Consider the following 8,858-nt stretch of genomic DNA (forward strand, 5'->3'; position numbering starts at 1 on the left):
GTTCGATGCCCGACGCGGCAGGGTCTTGGACCAGGATCAGCGGACTGATAATTCTCGCATCGGTGCCTACTCTGACCAGGGATCACACTCGGCAACTCTGGGCATTAGCTTGCCTCATCTCCACAACGGCCCCACACAAACGCCGGGGATGCCTGGTTTCACCTTGGAGACCCCCAGGAGGGACTATCTCACAGGGAAAGCCAGGACGGGTTCCCCAGCGGTCTATAGCGCTACGAGGCCTCCGGGTAGCAGTGCGCTTTACAAGACACAACAATTTACAATTTACAATTAGTGGAGCTCAGCGGGAGGACAACCCGGTGACTGCCACCCACTGGGGCTGTGACCCCCACGACAAGGCAGGCCGGTCTGGTGATGTGGTAAGAGATATAGCAGCCATGTCCTCAGCGAGAAGCAAGAAGGATTAGAATCTTAAAAAGATGCTGACCAAGCTCCTGATGACGGCAGCGGAGAAGGGAGGCTCTCCCCAACGACACAAATCAGCCAAGATGTAGACACCTCTGAAGCCCCAGTTACCCACGCCTTTTTAGAGTCGCTATTCGGTGCATTACAAGGCGACTTACAGACGCCGAAAAGGGAAATAGCAGGGGAGATGAAGGAGATAACCAATGGAAGCCACACGTTCCCAAACAGCATCAACGTCCCGCCTTTTGATAAGGCGGGATGTTGATGCCGTTGGGGGCCGTATGGCCTCCATCGAGGATCAGAAGCAAGCCCGGGAAGAGGAGGTGGAGAATCTACAGCAAGAGATAGTCCGGCTCAAGGCTCAACAGATCGATCTCCAGGCACACACAGAAGACCTGGAGAATCGGTCTCGGCGAAACAACATCCGCGTGAAGGGAGTTCCACCTAAAGAAGAAGGGCCAGACATCACACAATACCTGCAGGGTCTCTTCAGGAGCATACTGGGCGACCCCACCGGATATTTTGGCTTACATTCCAGACTTTCAACTAAAAGAGTGTATGCTACGTGCTGCCAGGGACAAGCAACCGCTAAGATATCAGGACCACTCCATAGCTTTGTACCAGGACCTGGCTCTAATACCCCTTCAAAAGTGTAGGGAGTTCCGAGTGGCAACCCCGCGTCTTCAAAATCAAGGAATACCGCATTCTTTGGGTCACCCTTTCCGGCTGATTTTCAAATGGCAGGGCACACTCCTCCAGCTCAGATCCATGCAGGACACTTGCCAGGTGCTAGGCATCGAGAATCCAATCCAGGAAGAGACAGAGGGCCCACAGACCAAAACTCCTCGAGAAAGATGACATAAGGTCTACGGGAGGCATAGCACAAAGCGAGCAACGAGACCGGACCCCAAGACCATGGCACAGGAAAGACTGGCAGTGCTGGAGACATTGTCGAAGGAGACATTCCCCCATGATGACACCGTGAATGACTGAGGGACAGACAAGTGACATTTGCAAGGCTGGGTGGGCGGCGAAGAAGTCTGCGGGGAGCGTAGAGACACGGGGAGTGTAGAGACACAGGGAACAGGCCACACACGTTCCCAACTATTCCGACTTCCAAGGACGCGCACGCACGAATGGCGGTCCCTGGACAATTTGAGGTTAATGGGTTTTTAAGTTGGGGTTAGGGAGGGGAGGGTGGAGAACTGGTATGCAGGTTAATGGCATTGAAGAGAGGATCAAAGGACAATGGAGGCCGGGCAGACGTTGGAAGCTCAGGGGGAAGAGGGCTCACAGGGACCCAAATACAGGCCAAAGCTGGTGCACTCACTATGACACGCTATTTCCCAGCCCACACTGAAAATTCTCACTCTCAATGCAAGAGGTCTCAACAATCCCAATAAAAGGAGGTCCATCCTTTCCTACCAGGATAACATGGAGGCAGATGTGTGCCTCCTCCAAGAGACACAGCTCCTCTCCAAAGATTGGCATAAAATGAGGTCACAACTCTTTCCCCAGCAGTTCTTTTCATCTACCCTGGATAAGAAGGCGGGTGGCTATTTTAGTAGCCAAGCGTTTTAAGGGGACAGTGGGGGAAAAGGTGGCCGAAATCAAAGAGATTGATGGGAGCAGGACCATCGATAGAGTAGGTGTTGGTATGAGTATTTTAGATGCCGAAATTGTGTCACAAACTGCCAGAGTTGCTGCTCCCGCAATCACCCTTCACCCAATATACAATCAATCCAGGGGCTGCCTCAATTGCCTATAGATAGAAACGGGTCCTCCCCCCCACAACCCCTTTACCAATAACCATTTCAAATACCAACCCCACCAGGGATGGTGCTAAAAAGTTAAACAGGCCCAGGGGCTTGAATAAAAACAGGTTGTCTAGTACCTTGTGCATTAATGTTCCTGACGCCCCAAGTATGAATGGCTAATCAGGATGTCCTGAGTCTGCCGCCCGCTGCTTGCCCTTATGTGTTGGTACTGGCAGGAGTACCTACTTTAAAGTGGGATCAGCATGAGTCAAGGGACCAGCTACGCAATAAATGTGTGGACTGACTATCAAGGCATAGAAGCTTCCATGTATCCGAAATAAAGGATATTATTATGGCACGCAGGGTTGGGTGAGTCAGTGCATCTACAAAAAATATCAAAGGGGAAAGTATTCTAATTCATTTTCGCAAACCGTCTTTGGTGAGACACCTACTAAGGGCTTGCGAATTTATGGTACACAGACAAAATATCGATTTTTAAATATCGATATGCAAAAATATCGAAGTTTAAATATCGATATACAAAAATATCGAAGGTAAGTAATATCGACAGTCTAAATATCGATATTGGTATGATATCAGTAATATCGAAGTTGTAAATATCGATGTTAATAATATCGAAATTAATAACTTTGATGTTACTAATATCAATTTTTAAATAAATTTAGTGTATATTATATTGTATTTATTATGTTTTATTATTTATTTTTAATGTTATTTTATTAAATATTGTCTTTTACTACTGTAGCGGGTTGTGGGTTTATAGGGGAATAGGGTGGGAAGTAATTTAATTATGTTAAATTAATTATTAATTAGTGGGAATTATTAATTAATTAATTGAGAATTAATTTTAAATAATTTTTAATTAATTTATTAATTGATAAATATGTTCTGTAGCGGGTTATGGGTTTATAGGGGAATAGGGTGGGAAGTAATTTAATAATAATTAATTAATTGATATATGTTTGTACATATTTTAAATAATTAATTGGTAATTAATTTCTATTAATTAGTTAATTAATTATTATAATTTTTTCCATATTTATAATTATTAATTAGTTGGTAATTAATTATTATTAATTATTTAATTAAATTAATTAAAGTAATTTTTATATATATAATTTATTGTTATTCTTAATTAATTAATTGTGCAAAATAATATTAATTAAATTAATTACAGCAAATGTGCTAATATATTTACTTTATTGTTATTGTTAATTAATAATTAATTGGTAATTAAATAATATTAATTAATTTTGGGTACAGGGGTATTTTTAGGGTTCAGGGTCAGTTTTCAGTTCATGGGTACAGGGGTATTTTTAGGGTTCAGGGTCAGTTTTCAGTTCATGGGTAAAGGGGTATTTTTAGGGTTCAGGGTCAGTTTTCAGTTCATGGGTAAAGGGGTATTTTTAGGGTTCAGGGTCAGTTTTCAGTTTTTGGGTAAAGGGGTATTTTTAGGGTTCAGGGTCAGTTTTCAGTTCATGGGTAAAGGGGTATTTTTAGGGTTCAGGGTCAGTTTTCAGTTTTTGGGTAAAGGGGTATTTTTAGGGTTCAGGGTCAGTTTTCAGTTTTTGGGTAAAGGGGTATTTTTAGGGTTCAGGGTCAGTTTTCAGTTTTTGGGTAAAGGGGTATTTTTAGGGTTCAGGGTCAGTTTTCAGTTCATGGGTAAAGGGGTATTTTTAGGGTTCAGGGTCAGTTTTCAGTTTGTGGGTAAAGGGGTATTTTTAGGGTTCAGGGTCAGTTTTCAGTTCATGGGTAAAGGGGTATTTTTAGGGTTCTGGGTCAGTTTTCAGTTCATGGGTAAAGGGGTATTTTTAGGGTTCAGTGTCAGTTTTCAGTATTTGGGTAAAGGGGTATTTTTAGGGTTCTGGGTCAGTTTTGGGTTTTTGGGGTACAGTCGTACAGGGTAAAAATTAAATAAATTTAAATTAAATCAATTAAATGAAATTACAAAATATAAAATTACATTAAATTATTACGTTTTTAATTTATTTTAAATGTATATGTATTAGTTTTAATTTTTTAATTATGTTTTAATATTTTTATTTAATATTTGTAACATTATATGTATTTTATAATTATTTTAACATTATTATTAATACATTTAAAAAAACGATATTTTTAATTTCGATATTTTTGTACTACGATATTATTTTTTCGATATTTTTGTACTTACCTTGTTAGGGATAGGATTCCGATATTTTTGACTTCGATATTTTTGTCCCGATATTTTTGTATGTCGATATTTTTGATTTCGATATTTAGTCAGACATTCCGAATTTATAACACCTAATAGCACTAACATATGCGCACTACCCCTGGTTATTTCTACAAACCAAGTCATGCTCGTTTCACCAACAATTCCTCTTGAATTACTACCTCTAATAGGTTCCAGGCCTTGTCTGGATTAGAGACCCAAGACTGACTATCAACTTTTGGGGAAAATACTGATTCTGCTATTAGGTTACCTCATGCCCTGCCAGTAACTGAGTGTACTATTTCCACAACCTGTTTAGTGTTAGGCACTGTTTGTTAAATCGCAAGAGTGTCCTTCACTGATGGTTATCTTACTGAAGTACAAAAAAATTACAATGTACCTGCAAATGAATATTCGTGGATTGTGTACAATGTATTTATGGTAATATGTTCCTGGTCGTATTGAAGACTATGTGATTATAAAATACAAGTGTAAGCAACTAATTAAGTATAAATGCTATCACAGCGAACACATTAGAAGCTAAATGTGAATGTTACCTGTGCAGTGTTAGGCATTGTTTGTTTAATCACAATAGTGTCCCTCACTGATGGTTATCTTTCTAATACACAGAAGGATTCCCAACATATGAAATTGAGGACCCCGTTTTTAATTTGTCCTGAGGAAGGTGTAACCTTATCCACAGTACCTACACCGAAACGCGTTGAAGCATTGATTAACAAAAGAATCCAAGCAAAGCCTAAAGGATACCAGTAATATGTCAATCTATAAACTCTGGTAGAAATATATGATTTGTTCGAGGCTATTGGATCTCATGAATTGGTAGAAATATCCTTCGAACCATTTGAGTATAAAGGGGTGTTCTGGTTGTTTTGTATAAAATTTTACTTCTTTTTTAATTGAAAATTATTGCTATGTGAAATGTATGTAATGCACTAGGTGGTTTTTTAGGTATTGATAAGAAACCTTTTTATGTATTTTATTTTAATGTATTTTATTTGAATGTAAAAGATGTCTGCATAATGTATGTTTTCAGAATATTTGTTTCTTCTGAAATTTTAATATGAAATAATTTGAATACATTCGAATAAAAGAGTGTAAACGTTATATTTTAGTTTTGGCCTGTTTCCTAAGAGCACGTGTATGGATAATTTGTGTTCATAGTGATACTACCACATAACTTGTTGCATTTAAGTTAGTCCAGGGATATTCCTCCGACTTGCTTGGTCATTTAGTACCCTGTTCCCTGGAACACGAGGGGTCATCTCTCTTACCTTGACCTGTACTCTAAACTTCACCAGCCAGATTGGGTCAACTCATTAAAGACCAAGATATCCTTTTAATTCAGGAAACATGGGCCACATAAGAATTGCATATTGAGGGGTTTGAGTGCCATAACATGAATGAATGAATACTAAACAATGAACAGAAGCAACCAGCAGCTGACCAAGGTTTCGCACATCCACTTCGTCTGTTTCAGAGTTATTTGGCGGTGCGACTACTCTCACCATCCGCTGCCAGGGATGTCAGACCAATAGTTTATGTAAGAGCAGAGAGGCGCACACAATGAAGTCAATAGTATGAGAAAGTCCAAAAAGGTATGTAGGTCTTCAGTTCTTATTTCTAAAAATATTCTTTATTTTCACGTATAACGGCACAGCCAACGCGTTTCATTCCCATTCGTGCCTTGGGAATTTCATCAGGGCATGTAATGGACAATCTAGTCCGTGCGATATTTCTCGAAGTCGTTCCTCTTCGAAAGTAATTTCAAAGGACAGTCACGGTAGGTCACAGTGTGTACCTGAAGAATGCTTTGTGCTTGGTTCCAAGTGGAATAATAATTCGAGTCCCCCGGATTATCTGGTCACTGTCACTATGGCAAGTCAAGAAGGATAAGGATTCCGGACCCCTCGGAGGGACTCCAGAGCGGAGGGGGGGTCTGAACGCTCGGTCAGAAATCCGGCTTCAGTGGGGTTGTAAATAACGTAGTACCACGACGGTGCCTTTGATAGGGTCACCGTTCTCCGCCGCTCCTCCTCATGGAATACTGGAAGTATTCCATGAGGAGGAGCGGCGGAGACCGAGTGTTCAGACCCCCCCTCCGCTCTGGAGTCCCTCCGAGGGGTCCGGAATCCTTATCCTTCTTGACTTGCCATAGTGACAGTGACCAGATAATCCGGGGGACTCAAATTATTATTCCACTTGGAACCAAGCACAAAGCATTCTTCAGGTACACACTGTGACCTACCGTGACTGTCCTTTGAAATTACTTTCGAAGAGGAACGACTTCGAGAAATATCGCACGGGCTAGATTGTCCATTACATGCCCTGATGAAATTCCCAAGGCACGAATGGGAATGAAACGCGTTGGCTGTGCCGTTATACGTGAAAATAAAGAATATTTTTAGAAATAAGAACTGAAGACCTACATATCTTTTTGGACTTTCTCATACTATTGACTTCATTGTGTGCGCCTCTCTGCTCTTACATAAACCATGAATGAATGAATGAATGAAAATGAATGAAAATATTTATAGAGCGAACTACTGCCGAGGCGTCTTGGCGCTAAAGGAAAATGAACAGACCACAATGCAATCAAGGGCTTATAACATCCTAGCAACAACCCCCAAGCAGGGTCGACCATTTGGGGGGCTTATCAATCTGGGTCAATATTAAGACAGGAGGATGCATAAAAACGGTACATAAAGATAACAATAATTTTCTAGGCAAATTATTTAATAGGGGAATTTCCTTTTGGATAATTAATTTTTATAACAATGATTTCCATTCTCTTCCAAATATGCATTTATAAATGTGATTACATGTATTGCATCTATTGGAAAATCCAAATACTTTTTCAAGTCAGTAGGAATCTGTCTGGGGGCGATTTTAATGCTAAGCTATCTTACTCATGGTCAAGCGAATATTCACACAGCAGCAGACAAACATGCAATAGGGGTAGAGAGCTAATGGACCATTTGAACACCCATAACTTAATTAATGTTATAGAAATTGATGCAACTACAAAAGATAATGCGCCCCCTGAACCGACATTCAGAGGGAGGGGCTGTTCATCTGAAATTGATAATGTTTTTTATCCCCCCCGCTTTAGAAGCAAGTTTGCTTAAGGCAGAAATTATGGCCACAATCTTTGGGGACCATAACCCAATACAAGTAACATTACGGATGTCTCCACTTCCAACGCCTCAGACAGAATGTGGTGCTGGAGATCTATCACCGTCCACAGATAACCTCAGACTGGTATGGCGAGGCATTAATAACGCAGACCGATTCAGTTCTATGGTTAGTGGAAACATGAATCTTATTATCATCTGTTTAGAGGCCCTGTTCCACACCCAGTGGCTATCAGCGCCTTTACCGAACTCAGTGAGGCCATTAAATCCTTGCTGTCTAAACCCATTTGTACAGTACTGCGCGAACCTAGATGGTTCAATCAGGAGTGCCTAATTGCCAACAGGAAGCTCAGCAAGGCCCTATCTCAAAGCCCTAGGTGTAATGATTCGGTCAAGTCCTTAAGGTTGACATATAAGAGGCTATTGCTAATAGGAAGGAATACTTATTAGGTGAGCACAGGGATGCGCTCATTAATGCTGCCAGCTTAAATAATGGGAATATATTTTGGACTACCATTAAAGAGTTAAGATCAATGGGACAACCGTTCACTCCCATCAGATCCAACATAATGAACGCTACCTGGAAAAGTCACTTTTCCACTATTTACCAAGAGTCTGCTTTTTAATCCGACCCTTTTATTAACAGGGTGGCACCTGGAGTCTTATTATCAATAAACGAGGTTGAGGAGGCTATCCGTCAGAGTACAGGCAATAAAACCCCAGGCCCTGATGGGTTGCCCATCAATTTTATTAAAAATAAACCAGATTTTTGGGCCCCACTGTTGTTAAATATTTTTAACAATCTAACCAATGCCCCACTGCCTAAGACATGGTGTACCGGCACGATCGTTCCCATTTTTAAAAAGGGCGATTGCACACAACCTTGTTGCTATAGACCGATCTCCCTCATAGATAACACCCTTAAAATTTTAGGCAGAGTTTTATACACAAAAATGTTAACCTAGACAGAGGACAATCCGATTTTAGAACAATACTAACTAAGTTTCAGGGGTAAAGTTGGCAAGAACAAGCAATGTCTTAATCTTAATTTGATCATAGGGAAGTACACTTTGCACAGCACTCGCCATTTTACTTAGCTTTTATGGACCTGTCCTCAGCTTTCGATTTTGTCAATAGGTCCCGTCTATGGCCCATCCTTTTAGAAAATGGACTGGATGAGGCCCTTGTTCATTTTTTTGCCTATCTCAATACGGACCTGAAAGCGTGGGTCAGGATTGGTGGTGGGGGAGAAGATTCCAATGACATCAGTGTAGATAGAGGGGTCAGACAGGGGTGTGTTCTGGCCCCCCT

This window comes from Lissotriton helveticus, assembly GCF_964261635.1.
Source record: "Lissotriton helveticus chromosome 1_1 unlocalized genomic scaffold, aLisHel1.1 SUPER_1_unloc_87, whole genome shotgun sequence".
NCBI lineage: Eukaryota > Metazoa > Chordata > Amphibia > Caudata > Salamandridae > Lissotriton > Lissotriton helveticus.